Source organism: Cheilinus undulatus, linkage group 15 (genome assembly GCF_018320785.1).
Source record: "Cheilinus undulatus linkage group 15, ASM1832078v1, whole genome shotgun sequence".
Classification (NCBI taxonomy): domain Eukaryota; kingdom Metazoa; phylum Chordata; class Actinopteri; order Labriformes; family Labridae; genus Cheilinus; species Cheilinus undulatus.
In genome coordinates, this window is record NC_054879.1 from 5,917,802 (window position 1) to 5,934,492 (window position 16,691).

At 40.1% G+C, this 16,691-nt stretch overlaps 1 protein-coding gene across 3 annotated transcripts in view; it reads left to right on the top strand.

Moving 5' to 3' along the window:
* Positions 1–16,691, top strand: part of pard3bb (par-3 family cell polarity regulator beta b) — a 368,918-nt gene that overhangs the window by 131,668 nt on the left and 220,559 nt on the right. The gene's annotated exons all lie outside the window — the stretch shown is intronic.

The window sequence follows — 16,691 nt, forward strand, 5'->3', positions numbered from 1 at the left end:
ATGGAAAGTGAGCATGAGTTTTGATTTAGAGATGAAATCTTCACTGATGGCATTTTTTGGTCACTAATGTTTTACTGTTTTGGGGATTAGTATTTGATGGAATGGACTGGTGCTACATTAAGGACAATATTGGGATTTGCAATTGCAACAATGATATAAGACAGAAATGGTGTCATGAGTCCACTTACATTGTTTTCAAGGAAAATGCAGAGAAAAATGAGCGTTTTAAAGGTTTTTATTCTTATTTTAAAACATGCAACTATTACGGCGCATAAAAGCTGAAGTTTTGCTGCATTGCTTTCAGAATAACTATTCTCCTATGAAAACAAAACAAAAATCTCCTCCATGTTTTTTGTCTTGACTGACCACCGAGGTCAACCCTACACATGGTTTTGTTCTCATCGGTCTCTTCTCCTGCTCTGTTTCGGCATGGGTTTGCGATTTTTACGGGTGTGGTTTCTGGTGTATCCAGGGCCTGCTGCCTGGGTAGCTGTTAGCTTGGATGTAGCTGTTAAATAGTGGAACTGGTCCACATTTCTTATTAAAACAAGAGCAAAGAGCCACACCAAAAGCTTGTCTTGACAGAGGCAGTGTTTTTGCACATGGCTGAGCAACCTTGGCATCAATTTTAGATGAAGATCTGTTTTCAACAATCTAAGGCAGCGGCAGCCTGCACAAGTAGTCCATACGCACAACATCATTTGTTGCTCTGATTGGCCCATCATGAATGTGACAGACAGAACGTTCCTCCAATCTTCTAAAGATTTCTGAAAAGTTCTGCCCTTCCCAAATGCTTTCTATGGGAGCTTGCCCTGATGAAGGTCAGATATATTCATGCCATGGATATGAGTCTATCTGGTGTGTAAGGTTAGCTGTTTCCTGCCGACAGGGCTTTATTTTTTTAACTTTTAGGGTCCTACAGTTGTCAACCCACAGACATAAGGGACAGCACACTTACTCGCCCTAAAAACTAATCACCCTGCCAGAACACACAACTCAGTCTGACATTTCAGCAGACTTCCCAGATAGCAGCGGTCAACCATTTTCTAGGTTTTAACCTAGTCATATAGTCCTAGTCCCTAGTCCCCCCCAGTTTCCCTGGCTCTCTTCAGCTATCCTGACAAAATGAAGGCAAAAGGCCACATGAAATAATTTTTAATAAATAAAGAAAGGAGGATACTTTTAAAAAGTGCAATAATTTACAAAAAAAGGCCATTCTGCAGGCATTTTGTAAACCTTGCAGTATGGCTTAATACAAAACCAATTGCAACCTATTATGTGATTATGTAGATGTACAGCCTGACATTGCGATTACGATTGTGATGAGATTTATTGTGCAGCACTTAACTTTTTAACTTCTTTTCTTTACCTCTCTCAGCCTTACCCTCTCTTCCTGGCTGACAGCATGCCCTCAAAGAATTTCCCTCTGTTTCGTTAGCGGCTGACAGGAACAGTCACAACACTTTTCATAAAAAAATGCTCTTGCAGTTTCTTACAGTAAAGCTGTGAATGCTTGTCTTTTTTTTATTTTATTTTGTCTTGTGTATAAGTGTGATCCAGTAGATGTGCCAGTTTGCATATGCAGGTGCATCTAAAGAAAATAGAATATCGTGAAAACGTTCATTTTTTTTCCTGTGAATCAATTGAAAAAAGCAAAACTTCCATATACTCTAGATTTATCTCATGCAGAATGAAATATTGCCAGACAAAGGCTGTCTTTGTGTTTCTGTATTTATCTGCTTCAGTGTTTTTCTTGTTCTTTGGTAAACACTGATGAGCAAATTGTTTTTATGGTCAGGGTGAATAAACATGCAATAAATTTCACACCTTGTTTATATTTTCACACCTCAGTTCAAGCATAAGCCGCATAGTATTTTCACACCACCATAAACTTGAATGTTTCTCAGTTTTAACACAAACTTTTTATACAATGTTTTTTTTTTTCAGGACCATTAAATAGATTGTAATTCACACTCTAACCTCTCGGACTTGTTTGTGAAGGCGTGCTTTTGGACTGTTTCCCACGATGCTGTTTTATGTTGTTGTCAAATATTTGGATAGGATAGTGTCCCTGTTGATTCCAATTTGTTTCAAATACCTAAACAAAATATGTAAAACAAAGATATACTGATATATCATGTTGATAAGAAACGGTAGCTGGTAGCAGATATTCGACTCTGGGGAGTCTGTAAACCTGCTAGCTCATTGAGCTCTCAGCCTACGTCAGTGTGCCCCCCCCGGGGGGGCGCAAGGTCATAACCGGGGAGGTGCACACAAGACCAGGCGAAGCAGCACCAGTTTATGACTTCAGCCCTGTGCGAGAATACAGGGCTGAAGTCATAAACGGAAGTCTCCTCAGACCCAACGATATTATTGCAGTTCAAGTCCAAGACATGGTCAGCATTTTGGATTGGAGTGGTAGTAGCTAGGCACGAGAGCCTTTGCCACACTTTTCCCCTTTGCATCATCCTACCTGTGTGAGGATGCTGATGCCTCTAGAATAGAAAATCAAATCACAGCTGCACCTGAGATCTTTAGCACCAAATAAGTCCAGAGCTGTCACTGAAATTATTACAGGACTGGGTGTATAAATCTTAAAGATGTTCATTAAGTTTTTAGTTTTCAGGAAATCGTTCATCATCAGAGAGTTAGATTTTTAAAACTCATGTTGGGATAAGTTATTAAAAAAAAAAGGAATTTGTTTGCAAAAACTGTTAAAAACGATGTGTTTGTGGTACATTTACATTTTTACATGTTGATACGTACGATGAGGGGTGTGGTGGCTGAAAATATTTTCATCTGTCAAAGGGGGCCCGATAGAAAAATTCTGGGGACCACCGTCCTTCATAATGCTGATGATGCAAGGCACAGACCCCCAGCTTGCAACCTTAAAATCTGGTCTGAACGCTGCATTTTTGAGACCTATTTTTCATCTAAAACACTGGCTGCAGATTATATTCAGAAGCAACCAGTCCAGGCTGTTTGCAATTTTAATTTCCTTTTTTTACATTTGGCTTTATTTGTTTTATTTGGATATTGTTTGAAATAACTTTTTTTCGCTTTTATAGGTACTTCCAAAAGATACACTCTCAGTTTAACTTTCTGATAGCAGTGAGTATGAAAAATGTGCAGGTTTTTTGGTTTTTGAGTCTGAAAGTAAATAAGAAATTGAAAAAGTCTACTTTGTTAAAAATATACAGTGCTTAACAAATTTATTAGACCACCTGTCATATTTGTCTCAGAGACCATCCAGCATTATGAAGTGCTTTAATGTGGACTCTTTCATTTTCACCCAAATTTGAGCCGGCTCACTGGGCTTCTCTGAGAAGTCAGAAATGAATCAAGCATAACATTCAACCATTAAAACTCATTTTTCTGTTCAGGAATGCAAGTAAATAACTATAATGTGACATATTAATCAAGAAATATTAATGTGCTTTACTATTTTTTCAGTTTTTTTGTAAATCAGTAAATTTGAAAATTCAGAGATAACAATAATAATTATATTTTAGCATTAAAAATATCATTTGGGTTAAAGAGCTTCTACATATTGGTGTATTAACCATTGCAGAAACATATAAAATGATTTTGGTAATTACCAATGCTGCTGGCAGCTGTGGCATAAACCCTACTTTAGGGTTAGGGTGGTCTAATAAATTTGTTAAGCACTGTATATTTAAGACAAATGTATTTTTCAAATGTTCTTTTTAAAAATGAATTAAATTAAATGAATCCACTCTTCAATTTATAGTTTTCTCTCGAGAAAAATTGGGATTCAAATCTAATCATGTGTTGACTGAATCTCTACATCCCTATTTGACACTCCTGCTAGTCGACACAAGCTTCACTAAAAGTGCTCGTGGTTCCTGAGCCACACACCCCCGTATTAGAGATGTGTTTTGCACCAAATATTATGGGTCTCACTGCATTTTTTAGGTGTATGCTGTTATATTCTAGAGATGCCACATTTACGTATCAATGTTCTAATCTTTTATTTCTGAAGGACAAAATTTAATTTCTCACAAGCTGTTACATTTTTGAGGTGGAACAGGATAATAGTTTGGTCTGGCAACATTTTTGACACTTGCACATCCAAACAACTTAAAACGCACTTTGTTTCTGTCTGTGTGTGTGTGTGTGTGTTTAAGTGTATTTTAAAATAACAGTTGTATATCATATGGCTCTCAATGCTTTGAGACAGAAAGGATAGCAATGCACTGTTTACTAGTCAACTTAAACTTTACTAAAAGTTCTCTTGGTTCCTGAGTTTCACACCCCCTTAGTTTCAAGTTCTTCAGAGGAAAAGTTGTTCAGTAAAATGGCACCTTGTTGTCAGTGATTTTTGGATATGCATCTGTGCAGCTGCCATATTGAGATGGGCGAAATTCATTAAAATTGTTCCTTTAATTAAAACATTAGTGATCCAAACACATTTCCTCAGGAGAGATGAGCAGAAACGTGCCAGTTGGGAAACTGATCTGATGAATTGTGAGGAAAATGAAATGACAGACTGGCGGACATTTCCTCCTGTTTGATATTTTTGTAAAGGTTTCTTAAGTGTCAAGAAGAAGCAGGGCAGTGTCTTCTTTATGGGATGCTCATGAGAATGAGAGTGACCATTACCATTCATGGCATGTAAAGATTCGATAACGCTCTTCTGTGTGTTTGTTTCATGGAAAACATGGGTACAGTTTGAAAACATTTCACACCATCCTCCAGAGTTATTCCACAGATATGGCTCCTGTTTCTGAGGTTGTGTTTATATTTCAGGATTTGATTCAAAGGTTTACGCCAGCTTGTTTGTGTTAACAGAGAGGAAACAGAAGAAGGATGATGATGAAATGATGGAAGGATCTTGTCTATCTTCTCCTCCCCCTCTTCCGTTGTCTCATTTTAGCCCACCATCTGGTGTTTTCTGCTAATGTCTGTGCTCACTGTAGAACAAAGACATTACACCACCTCTCTCTCTCCACACACACACACACCAAGTCAAAGTGTTCTGAGACATACGATCTTATTAATGCATATTCCACCACGTATCAAGCATACATCCACCTGCTGTGTTGGCTCTCTGGAAAGGCATTTTGTACACGCAGTCACTCACACATACAACGTAAAAGACTTTCTTTTCGTCATTTTCTTCACACATGGACAAGCATACGCCTGCTGAGTTGGCTCGTGCCTTGAAACTAATGTTTGAAACAAAGATGCTCTTTTTCGGCTTCCAGACATTTCACACCTCTCCGTCTCCCTCTCTTTTTTTTCTTAAAAAAAAAAATAGTGGAAAAAAAAAAAACTTTGCTTTCCTGTAGATTGTCCTATTGTGCAGAGCTCACTCAGGAGACAGTGAACGACTGATCACAACCAGAGAGACACCACGTGTTTTCAGGACTGTGTACCCAAGTCAGATTTACATCCTGTCTGTCAGTTTGTCCACGGTCTGAAATGTAAAGTATTTCAACACAAAAGCCCATTTTCTCCTTGTTCTTTGGGTCCCTGCTAATATTTATATACACAAAAAAAAGTCATAAATAATGTATGCCATTTATACAGGCCATGTTAATAATTTAGAACATGAGGCCAGTGACGATTTTTATTCTTCAGAGATTTCCCTTTGATGTTTAACCTCCCACTCTGACTTCTCTCTGCATACAGTTGATTTGCAACCGTACGTTAATTAAGCAGCACCCTCCAAGATTTGCTTTTATTAAGACAGCTAAAGAGGGACAGGAAATGACGTGCAAGAGACTGGAGAAGACGAGCACCAATCAGGGATCTGAACCTGTGATAAATGCCTCTGTATTATCGCTGTGTGGGCACCTTCTTCACCAGCTACCCAGGTTCGGTTGGCCCTCCCTGCTTGGAAGGAATTTCTGCCCTCCACATCCATTTCCTGAGGGGGGCGGAGTCAGGGGTGGAGTCAGACAGCTCATCAACATTTTAAGCTGCAGACACAGAAACGGCTCGTTCTGAGAGGGCTGAAACAGAGGATTTTTTAGACGTGCAAAAATCCAACACTGGGTAAAATACCTGACCTTTAAAGGAGCTGTAGTGGAATTACTTTACATCACTGTGGCTGAAGGGAAACACTGATGTGACGTAACCAAAGCTCATTGAAAGGGACAATAAAGCATGAGATTAATCACCATTTAAAAAACAGGCACTAATAATGCATTTTAATTAATCATGATTAATCTTGACAGTCTAATTGCAGTGAATAAACAAAACAAAACTACTTTCAAGCCAAAATAAAAGAACAAAAACTGAAACATTTACAATGTGACTAAACCTTTGGACAAAACAAGTGTAACCCAGCATGCAGCACAGTGATTGTTTAATCACGGTTATCTTGTTTTTCTTATCGTGGGGAGCCAAAATTATGATTGAAATTGAAACCTGATTAATTTAATTAAATTTAATTGGATTAAATTAATTTAATTGTATAAACTGATTAAAACTGGACACATTCATAGCATTGCTGGATTTCCTTTTTTAACTCATTGCCATCTAACTTGGCTTACAAAATAAATATTTAGCAAAAAAGACATTCTAATGCAATGGACAGGATGTGAAACGACACCATTCCTTAACATAATATGGCTACTAAACACACAGGGCTGAATGAAAGGTTTAAGTGTGATTCCATCAAGCTATTTGTGTTTGACATCCAGGGTGTAATGAGCTGAAACACAGTCCTCTATCTGTTCTTTTTTCTCTTCTACAACAGGAAACATTCTCCTTAGTGCCAGATGCTCTTCACACACACACTCACACCCACACACACATATATACACACATTGACATATTAGATCAGTAAACAGTTGGCAGCTGGTGACAGAGCACATTCAAAACAAAACAACTTTATTGAACAGTTTCTTCATTCTGATTATCCCTCATCCATCACCGCTGCAGCCATTCTGTGTTAGAGAGTGCAGTTCTTCAGTCTGTTGTCTTTGCCTCTTTGTGTGTGTTACACTCACTGCTATCGTCACCAATGTGACCTCACAGAATCACTACAGTAGATCCCCCATCTGTTCTGCCCTCAGAGACCTATATGTGCAGCACATACACACATACACAAACTTGTTGGCAGCTTGGTGTCTCTGCAGGAGCTGCCATCATCCCAGTGGAGAGCAGCCGAGAAGGGTATCATGTCTCTGTTCACTGTCTCTCTTTGGCTCTGTCTCACATCTCTCTGCTGTTTATTGAGGGTTTATCAGCTCCTTCTTCAGCCTATCATTGTAAGTCGCTGCTGTGTCTTAAAGCCCTCTGCATATGAGTGTCACATACACACATGCGCACACATGTCAGTTGTGTGTTCAAGCCAAGGAAAGCAACATTTGGGTTGTCACAGCAAGATGTGCTACTCTTACCAACAAAACCCTTTGTTTGGTTGGATAATAGCAACAGTTAGTGTACAAAAAACAATAAAGGAAATCCCTGGAAACCTGTTTGATATTAAGGACTTGCTCTTTTTAAATAAGCTCTAATTTCTCTCATTTTTTGGAGTCGGAGGAGAGGATAATCATTTTTTTTGTCCCTTAAACATGAAGGAAATCATCATCTGGCAGCTAACTTGACCTGTGCAAAAAGGAGGAAACAGCCATCTTAAATGACCTAAAAGGCAATAAAATCAATCTACCAGCATCTCTGGAGCTCACCTATTGACCAATTGAATTTTTTTTTTTAAAACAAACATCTATCTCTTTGGCTTGTCCCAGGCTGGGTTGCGAGTTGCAGACATCCTTCGCCCAAGCAACATCTTCCAACTCCTTCTGGGGGATCCCGAGGCGTTCCCAGACCAGAAAGGATACATAATCCCTCCAGCGCATTCTGGGTCTCCCCTGAGGTCTTCTAAAGGAGGTGTCCTGGATGCATCGTGATCAGATGCCTGAACCACCTCAACTGGTGCCTTTTGATTTGAAGAAGCAGCTTCCCTACTCTTAGCTCCCTCAGGATGTCTGAACTCCTCACCCCATCTCTCTCTTCCCCCACAACAGGCATTTCAGTTAGTTTCCAAAAAACATTGCTGAGCTTAACTACAAACAGACAAAAGTTTTCAGAACTTACTGGGCATCCTGACCTCCTCACTCACTTTCCTCCAAGCTGCTTCCTATTCCTGTGCCAATAAAACAGGCACATTGTCTTTTAGAGTAGCCACCGACACACTCAACAAGTTTCTCCTCTATTTTCTGGTTGAATAAATCTCCTCCCTTCCAAGCCGGTTCTTTGGGGATCCTCAGGTGGCCTACGTCACCAGTGGATCTCCATGCTGATTGGCCATTGTGCCACAGGTGATTCGCTTAAGTTCAGAATTTTTAACTCGCTGAAGTAAGCGGATAAAGAGAGCAGCTTGTAGAGTGTGGCGTGAATTATTTGCTCAAAAGAGGTGAACTCACCTCTTTTGAGCGAGTTTTTTGCACAGTTCACACTGCAAATTGGCAGCGTTGTGATTTGACTTGTAATGCTGTGAACACAACATAAGGCTGTGCCCAGTCGCCCTCAGGAGAAAACTCATTTTGGTTGATTGGTAGATTGACTGGTATATTGAAAGCTTTGCCTTTCAGCTCAGTCCTGTCTTCACCACAATGGTCTGGCATAGCCGCCACAGTTTTGCTGACACTGCACCCATTCACCTGTCAATCTCACATTCCCTTGTACACTTACTTATGAACAAGACCCTAAGATACTTGAATAACCATGGGTTTCAGGAAATGTCCGCTTACAACTAAAAATGCTGAAGTATATATGCCAAGCATGTAAGTGGTGCTGTAATGCCACGGAAACGCATCAAAAGAGAGAAGATTACGAAAAACTGTCCGAAGCTTTCTCCTGGTTGCCCTTCTGGTCGTTCTCCGTGGTGGATCTAAGAACATCTGTTGTATGCTGTTCTCCATCACCATTTGTTGTCCGCGGTGGTGGTACAGGAACATCAGATTTAGCTGTAAAAGCCATAATAAGCTCAGTAGCTTCTGCAGCACAAACACAACCCTGTAATCCACCATTGTTGTTTTGGCTTGACCCACACATGCGGCTTTAGTGGGCTATGCTATGTTTGACGTAATCGTTTAAAGAAAGGTGCGGTTGGCTGGCCACACGGAGGCGAAACGGTAAGCGTTTACAAATTTGTTCACTCTGGGATCCGGTTACAAAAAGTTGCAATTACGGCCAAAAAAGCTGTTTCCATGTGGATGAGACGCAGACACGACAAAAACCTTTTGCGTAAACTCAAAAATATACACAAATATACTCCTGAATTCATCTCCGTGTGGACGGGGCCTGACTCCCCATCCTGTGGGAGCAATCCACTGTTTTCCAGATAAGAACCATGTCCTTGGAGGAGCTGCCTCTCATCCTGACCACAAACCACCAACAGAACCACATTATCTGCAAAAAGCAGAGATAGAACTTGGAGGTCCCCGAACTGAAGACCCTCCTGCCCAGTTGCGCCTCGAGATCCTGTCAACAACAAAAAAAAAACAGAATCAAATAAAAGGGTCGGCCCTGGCGGAGGCAAATATGTACTGGGAACGTATCCGACTTTGTGCAGGAAGAATGCAGGGAGTATTTTGCTCAATGGAAAAACTTCCTGTTTCCTTTGAAAGCATGTGGAAGGCTAATATGTCAGCCATGATAGCGATAATCAAAGATGGTTGAAAATGTATGATTCTAACATTTTCAAGATAAAACATACATTTGAGCATAGTTGTCTGTTTAGATAGAAATGAAGTATGTATTTTGACTCCAGGCTTGAATCATTTATGATATTGTGGGTGTAGAGTCAGGGTGACTGGTAAAGACTATAATGCTTCCCATCAATATCACATACATAAAGAGATTGACTTGTATTGAGCTATGTTTGAACAGGCGTTTATGAAGCGTTTACCCACATGCTTTTGCAGCATGTTTACTTGCCCTCTCAAACATTTGCATTCCGCTCCCATAACCCATTGCTACCACACCCACTCGCCGGTTAAAATCAGAATGTATCAAACAAGAAATTTTTGCAAAAGATCCTATTGAAGACTGTAAGCCATTTCAAGACAACAGCAAGATCCAAATTGTTGCCAAGAAGTGATTCTGTGCTCATATGGGGAGCTTCGGCACATGAACAGAAGGCTGCCCAGCACACTCCATGACCCCATAAATACAACGTGGCTGCCCATGACCACTTGTAGCCTTTGAAAATGAACCCTGCGCCGCCATCATCTGCCGTGGGGTTCTCAGAACTTGCAGACCGTCTTGCCCTGCTTGTGTAGATCTTTAAAGTGCTGCTCCAGGAATGATATGTGCAGAATTAGCACTGCTTTTATGGGACTGCAAACTACTGTACCAGTGTGCCTTTGTTAACCAATTCCTCATTCTCTGTCTTCCTCAGCGGGGTCTTAAACCTGTTCACAGTTCCACTGATTGTGGTTTGTGGGTCTCCTACTGCAGCTTTCACTCTGCTTTACACTGACCATTATGGGACAGTGGGAGAGGATGTAGGGGATTGGAGAACAGGGTCTCCTCTGAAGTGGTCAGAGATGGGACAGCTATTTTCATAAGTCACAAACACAGCCCATGATGCCAGGAAGGTTTTTTACCTGGTACGTAAGTCAGCTGTTTGTGTGTGCTTGTCCTCACCTACTGTAACGTTTAAGCACAGCGGCTACTGTTGTTTGGCCTCATAAAATGGGTCCTTGGGCAGTCGTTTCCACGGCATGGTGCTTTCCACACATAAACACACTTCCTCTGCTGGATAGAGGGGCGGGTGCATGCAGCTCTCATTAAAAACCCCTGAAGCAGGTGTCCTATCATATTATGACAGTAAAGTTTATTGAAGAGTATTAGAAAGCACCTCTAATATTATTTACACAACTAAAATTACGATTATCTCCTCCCTCATTTTTATCTTTTCCTGTTTTTCTGTCTCTGCCTTGCAGTGTGTCTGGGCTTTAGGGATGAATTAATCCACTTTTTTATGTGTTTGTGTGTTTTAGTTGACTGCTCTCGCTCATTTCAACATAACATTTCTTTCATAATAAACGTTTCTTTCAACATAATCTTTTTCTCCCATACACATGCATCCCTGGCTGCTTTAATGAAACAACACACTCACTATTTCACACACAGCGACAGACACTGAGCTGTCTTTTTAATAGCGTGTCCTCCTGTTGATCCATCATTGTGGCAACCCATTTAAATGTTAAACAACCGGCATGAGCGGGTTCATCTATGCAAACAGCTTTTTTTGTATAACTGGGCGGTTTTGATAGGGTTCAGGGAGCAAAGATACAAACGCCTTTCATCACAGCAAACAAAAAACACACATGAATGCACACCATTCTATTGTATTACACAGAGATATAACAACCTATCATAGCAATGAGGCTGAGGTAATAGAAATGTTCCATGAAACTGCAACATGCACTTACAGTTTGTTGCCACTGTCCACTAGTGTGTGTGCCTTCAGAGCAATTCAGTTCACAGAGAAGAGGAAACTTGTTAGGGCCAGAGCATCGACCAAGGATCAGCGAGGACCTTATTGTATCTTTAGTCAGAATTTTTCTGTCAGAAGAAGTGATTATTTGGGGACTTAACCATTCTCAAAAACTCACCAAACTTCACAGAAAATCATCCCCCATTTTTGTATTTTGGTGGAATTATGCAATTCCATCAAGCAAGGGCCCCCAAACGTGAGACAGGGGACTGAGTAAGAGCTATGTCCATGAGAATTGGTACACATATGTATCATGGTTAGATTTAAAAATAAGTCTCTTTGGGTCATCCTCTAAAATGTTATTGTTATTATTATTAAAATGTATTAAAATGTACAGGACCTGCACTACAAACAGTTAAAGGTCAAATTTTGGTGTTTTTGGGCATTTCATATTTTAAGGAACTAATCTGAGGGATTGCATCTGACCAACTCCAGGATTTTTATGCTCGTACTAGACAACCTGGAGATCTAAAGTTGTGCGAAATGTGAGTTTTCACCAATGGGTGGGGCCGTGACCAGAGCCCAAACTTCAACTACTTTTTTGTACATTTTTTGCAGTGAAAATACACCACTAATGCCTTATAACTTTGTAATGCCTATGTCAATCGTCACTAAACTTCACGGGATGATCACATGTTGATCCTTAATACATTCATACATCAATATCATTACCGTGTCATAGCGCCCCTTTCTGGCGATGGAACATTTCCGCCTCTGATTTTTAAAATTTTCTTTTTGAATATTCAGCCCCTGCACTGACCTAACATGCCAGATGAATGTGTTTCACACATCCATCTGGTAAACCTCTCATCAACAGCGATTGTGAAAGGGCGGAGCCTTTGAAAAAAACCTTGTGATTGGGTGATTAGATGAACTTTCTGTCAGTGTGAAAAACAGAGCAACAAAACACATGACATAGCCACTACCAAGTTGCACACGTACCGAAGACTAAATCCATAGAGAACTGCATAACGTGAACCATGGCGACTGTAGACATCTCAGTACACGACTTTTGTTGTTTTTTTAAAAAGAAAACGACTCACTGCTGTTCTTTGGTCTTCTTTTAATGAAGAAATGTCGTCAAGTTCTGATAAAACTGGCACTTTAGCAGCATCCACGCTTATGCCGTCTGCCATTATTGTAGCAGCTTCTTGTTGCTCCTTGCTTTCATCATGACTCCACTGCTCCCGAAAGTGCTGCCCCTCGTTGCTGATTGGTCCTGTCACTTTCTAACCAAACTATTCAGACGGAAGCTTTGCAAGCAGTGTTAGTTTTGTTGACTAAAACTATAGCTAAAAATGTTTGTCGACAGCCCTTTTTCCATGACAAAAACTAGACTAAAACTAGCAAAAATAGATCTGTGATGACTTAAACTGACAAAAACTAAGTTTAGTTTTTGTCAAGATGACTAAAACTAGACTAAAATGTAATGTAGTTTTCGTCGGACATTCAAAATCTGGGATATTTCTCCACTGTGGGTAAATCTGTCAAAAAACAATTGATCTGTATCTCTTCTGCCTCTAGGCTGTAGAAAGCAAGACTCAGGCTTGATTTAGAGCATTGGGAACGACAAACAGTCTTGCAGTGAGACATAATTAAGGGCGTGTCAAAGACGTCCCACGACCACAGTTCAACAAGACTAGCATGTTAGAAATTTTCTTACACCGTCCTCTAGTTTGACACCCTGACCCGATGACAGCGACATCAATCCTGACACCTGACAGGAGATCATTTGCTCTTTGTCTTTGCATCATAATTTACAGGATGGCCTACTTTTATCCCTACAGAAAATTAATGTGGTATTTTTATTTTATTTACTTTATCACATGCATACCTTGAGTTTTATCTGAAGGAGAGCCAGTCCATATTGTCCTCCTCTTGATACGTCCATACCTATCATCCATAATCCAATCCATGTTTGGTTCCTTGTTTTCCTTTTTTTTTTTACAAACAAAAGACCGCTACAATCACATAGAGCACTTCTATTGTAGAGTGATTGGCACTCTTTTACTAAAAAAATGGTGTAGTCTGAGTCAGTGGCCAGCATTTCTAAACCTTGCCAATTTCACAGGAAGTTGCTGTAACTCTCACATGAAACATCTGATCCACTTCAACTTTCACATCCCCTCTATATATTAACAGGGTAATTTCATCATTTTGCTGTAGCTCACCCTAGTGGCGATAGGATGTAACACAGTTGGGCCCTTTCTTTATTAGTAAGCAATTCCTTATTTCACCGTTTCACAGGAAGCTACTTTAACTCATGCAAAATTTTTGATTTGCACCAAATCTCACATGAACAGGAGATGCCGCTCCAAATTTAAATGTGTATTTAAATGTGTATCAGGTGTTTTTGCGAAGGCACTACCTACTGCAAGAGAGCAGAAGTATCTCTAACATATAATGCCTCTTTTTCATTATAAATAGCAGCCCAATCCTAGGAGGATTGGCATGCTTTCTGTAATCTGCTGTGGCACATAGCACAGGCCTCTTACACCAAATTATTCCCCCACCCCTGTGGTTGCAAGACACCCCGACTTGCACAGGGGTGCGAGGGCCCTTCACTGTTCTTGCATCCCTAGTTTAGCTTTTATTTTTTTCTTTTGTCACGCAGTTCATCTCCTTGTCTTCTTTGTTGAAATATAAGGCAGATTTGACACCTGAGATAACCTTTTTTTTCTCAGTCCTCTGGGGCTTTTAGTTTGTCTGGTGAATTATGGGAGGAAGCCCAGAGGCTGTGCTTATTCATTGTTTTAGAGGGAAATTGAATTCATCACCCAGATAACCAACTTTACATACATTTGCATATTTTTGTCAGATTCCATAAAACATCTCGCAGTCATGTGGGTGGTCCTGACCCCCAAGCTGAGAGCTGCTGTTGCAAACTTTTCACCACTACAACAAAATCTGTCCTTTTCTCTAAATCCATTTTGACATTAGCTCTGTCCTGTGCTGAGTGCAAGAAAAAGAGCTCATAAATTAACAAAGCAGGGCAGCTAAATTAGATCACAAAAGGATGCTGGAAAACTGAAAAGTTGCAAAATTACCACCAATACTTTGGACAGAATCTCAGGGAAATAAATTGTCAACGTAATTATGCACATGAAGTAGCAAACATTTCTGTTCTGAGTGTTTTGAAGTTCTCTTCGAAGGTCGCAGAGCTTCCTATCAGGTCTGGACAGTCAGTCTGATGAGAGTTTATTTCCAGCAGGGAAAACAGTTTTCTGCAGAGTAGAGGACTTTGTGTCGGCTTAACGCTGTTAAACCTACAATCCCCACAGACAAACACTGTCTAAACCTGACACTGCTGACCCTCGCAAACACGCTCATACACACAGGCTCAAATAAACACACACAGACTGCGAATTCATGCAAATACATAAACAAGCCAATGCAGACTGAAGTTTTGCACATGCACATCCTAAATGCATTAAATTATTCATGGATTTGCACGAACAGAAGGCAATGTAAATAAACATACAGGTAATGTTGACAGACTAAAGAGAACAAAATCTGATATTTGACATCTCAAAAATATAAGAAACACTGATGCCAGTTGTAGAACCGTCAGAAAAATAGCTGCTTTCTCAAGCAACTTTGACTCTATTTGTCCAAATTATATAGTAATTTAAAATTTGTCATCATGAAATACATACAAGAAGTACCACTTCATAGACATCCAGTCGCCTCATGCACCAAGGCTTAAGATATTTGGGTTTAATCCAGACCCTTTAGTGCATGCCATCCACCACTCTCTTTTTCAAGTGTTTTCTGTCCCTAATCAACTGTCTAGGGCTGTACTTAGGTGTCTATTTCACCATCGGCTAAACGCCTGGTTAAATAATCTTCAACCGACTAGCCTAAAGAGAAGAAAATACTTAGAAAACAGTTAAATTCATCACGCAGTCACTGTTAGTGGGTATGATGTGAGCCTTATATACTCTGTACAGTGTAACTAACAATAGCATTACAATGTTCATTTAACATTTACTCTTTTTAGGGTTGTAACAGAATTAAAATTTCACAGTACGATAATACCTCAGTAACAAGTCCACAGTACGTTTTTTTTATTGGGCTACCAAAAAACCCCCAAAAAATGCCCTTGGTTTGCATTATTCTTAAAAATACAGACTTATACTCTAGCTTCAGTGTGTTTAATCACCTTCTGAAACCCTTGTTGTTCACCACTGAAAAATATGTAGGTTTTTGGCAATATATACACAGCTAGACCTTGTGATCTGTTGAGCCCTTAGCTGTTGTGGTGAAGTGTGATTGTGAACACTTCTTTAAGACTCTTCTAGCCTTGCTGGATTCCACTCCTTGTTCCTTTACAGGATGATGATTTGCCAAGTGGTTCCACATGTTCCACGTGTCACCACAGTCTGGCAGTGTCTTTGTACTGTTTCTTGTTGGTCCGTCACCTTCTCTCCTTTCTCGACATTGGGAAACCAAAATGTGTCCACATGTCAGATTTGATATTCGCTGTAGCCTTCACAATCTATAAACCTTAGCACACTTCTTTAGTTTAGGCAGAGGACGCATCGATGGCATTTACTGCCCCTGTTTTTTCTTGGTTCTTCCTCGCCATTCACAACATCCACCATTTTCACGCTGCTAGCTCAAGCAAATGATCGGAATGTATAGGATGATGGGTACTCAAGGGCTGATGGTAACTGTAGACCTATTTCTTTGAAAGCATCACGTCTATGACAGTTGTAGACAGTCATACTGTCTAAAGTACTGCAAATGGAAACCAGAACACTCGACGTTTTTTTCTGTCCTAGTGTGGAACAGCATGTTTTGTGTTGTACTGTGTACTGTTCATAAACATACTGAGAGATATATAATTATAATGTTATGGAACAGTGCTACAAACTCAGCTTTCACAGCCCCAAAGCACACATTATGGAAGGAACCATTTGCTGTCTTTCTTCGTGACATATTTCCCAATATCTCTGTTTCAGAATTGTTGATAATGTGAAGTTTTTTAACCATCCCACTGGGTTTATAATGGTCATTTTTATGTATACAGTCACTCTTTCGCTCTTGTTTCTCAGCCTGTTTTACAGTCTTTCTTCTCCGTCCATACTCCCTGAGCTCTCAGTACTTTTGTCTCTTGGGCTCTCTGTGTTTGCCGTATCCTCCAATTACCTCTCGAAAATGCACAGGTCATTTTATTGATATAGCTGTACTGAGAGAAGAAAAAAGA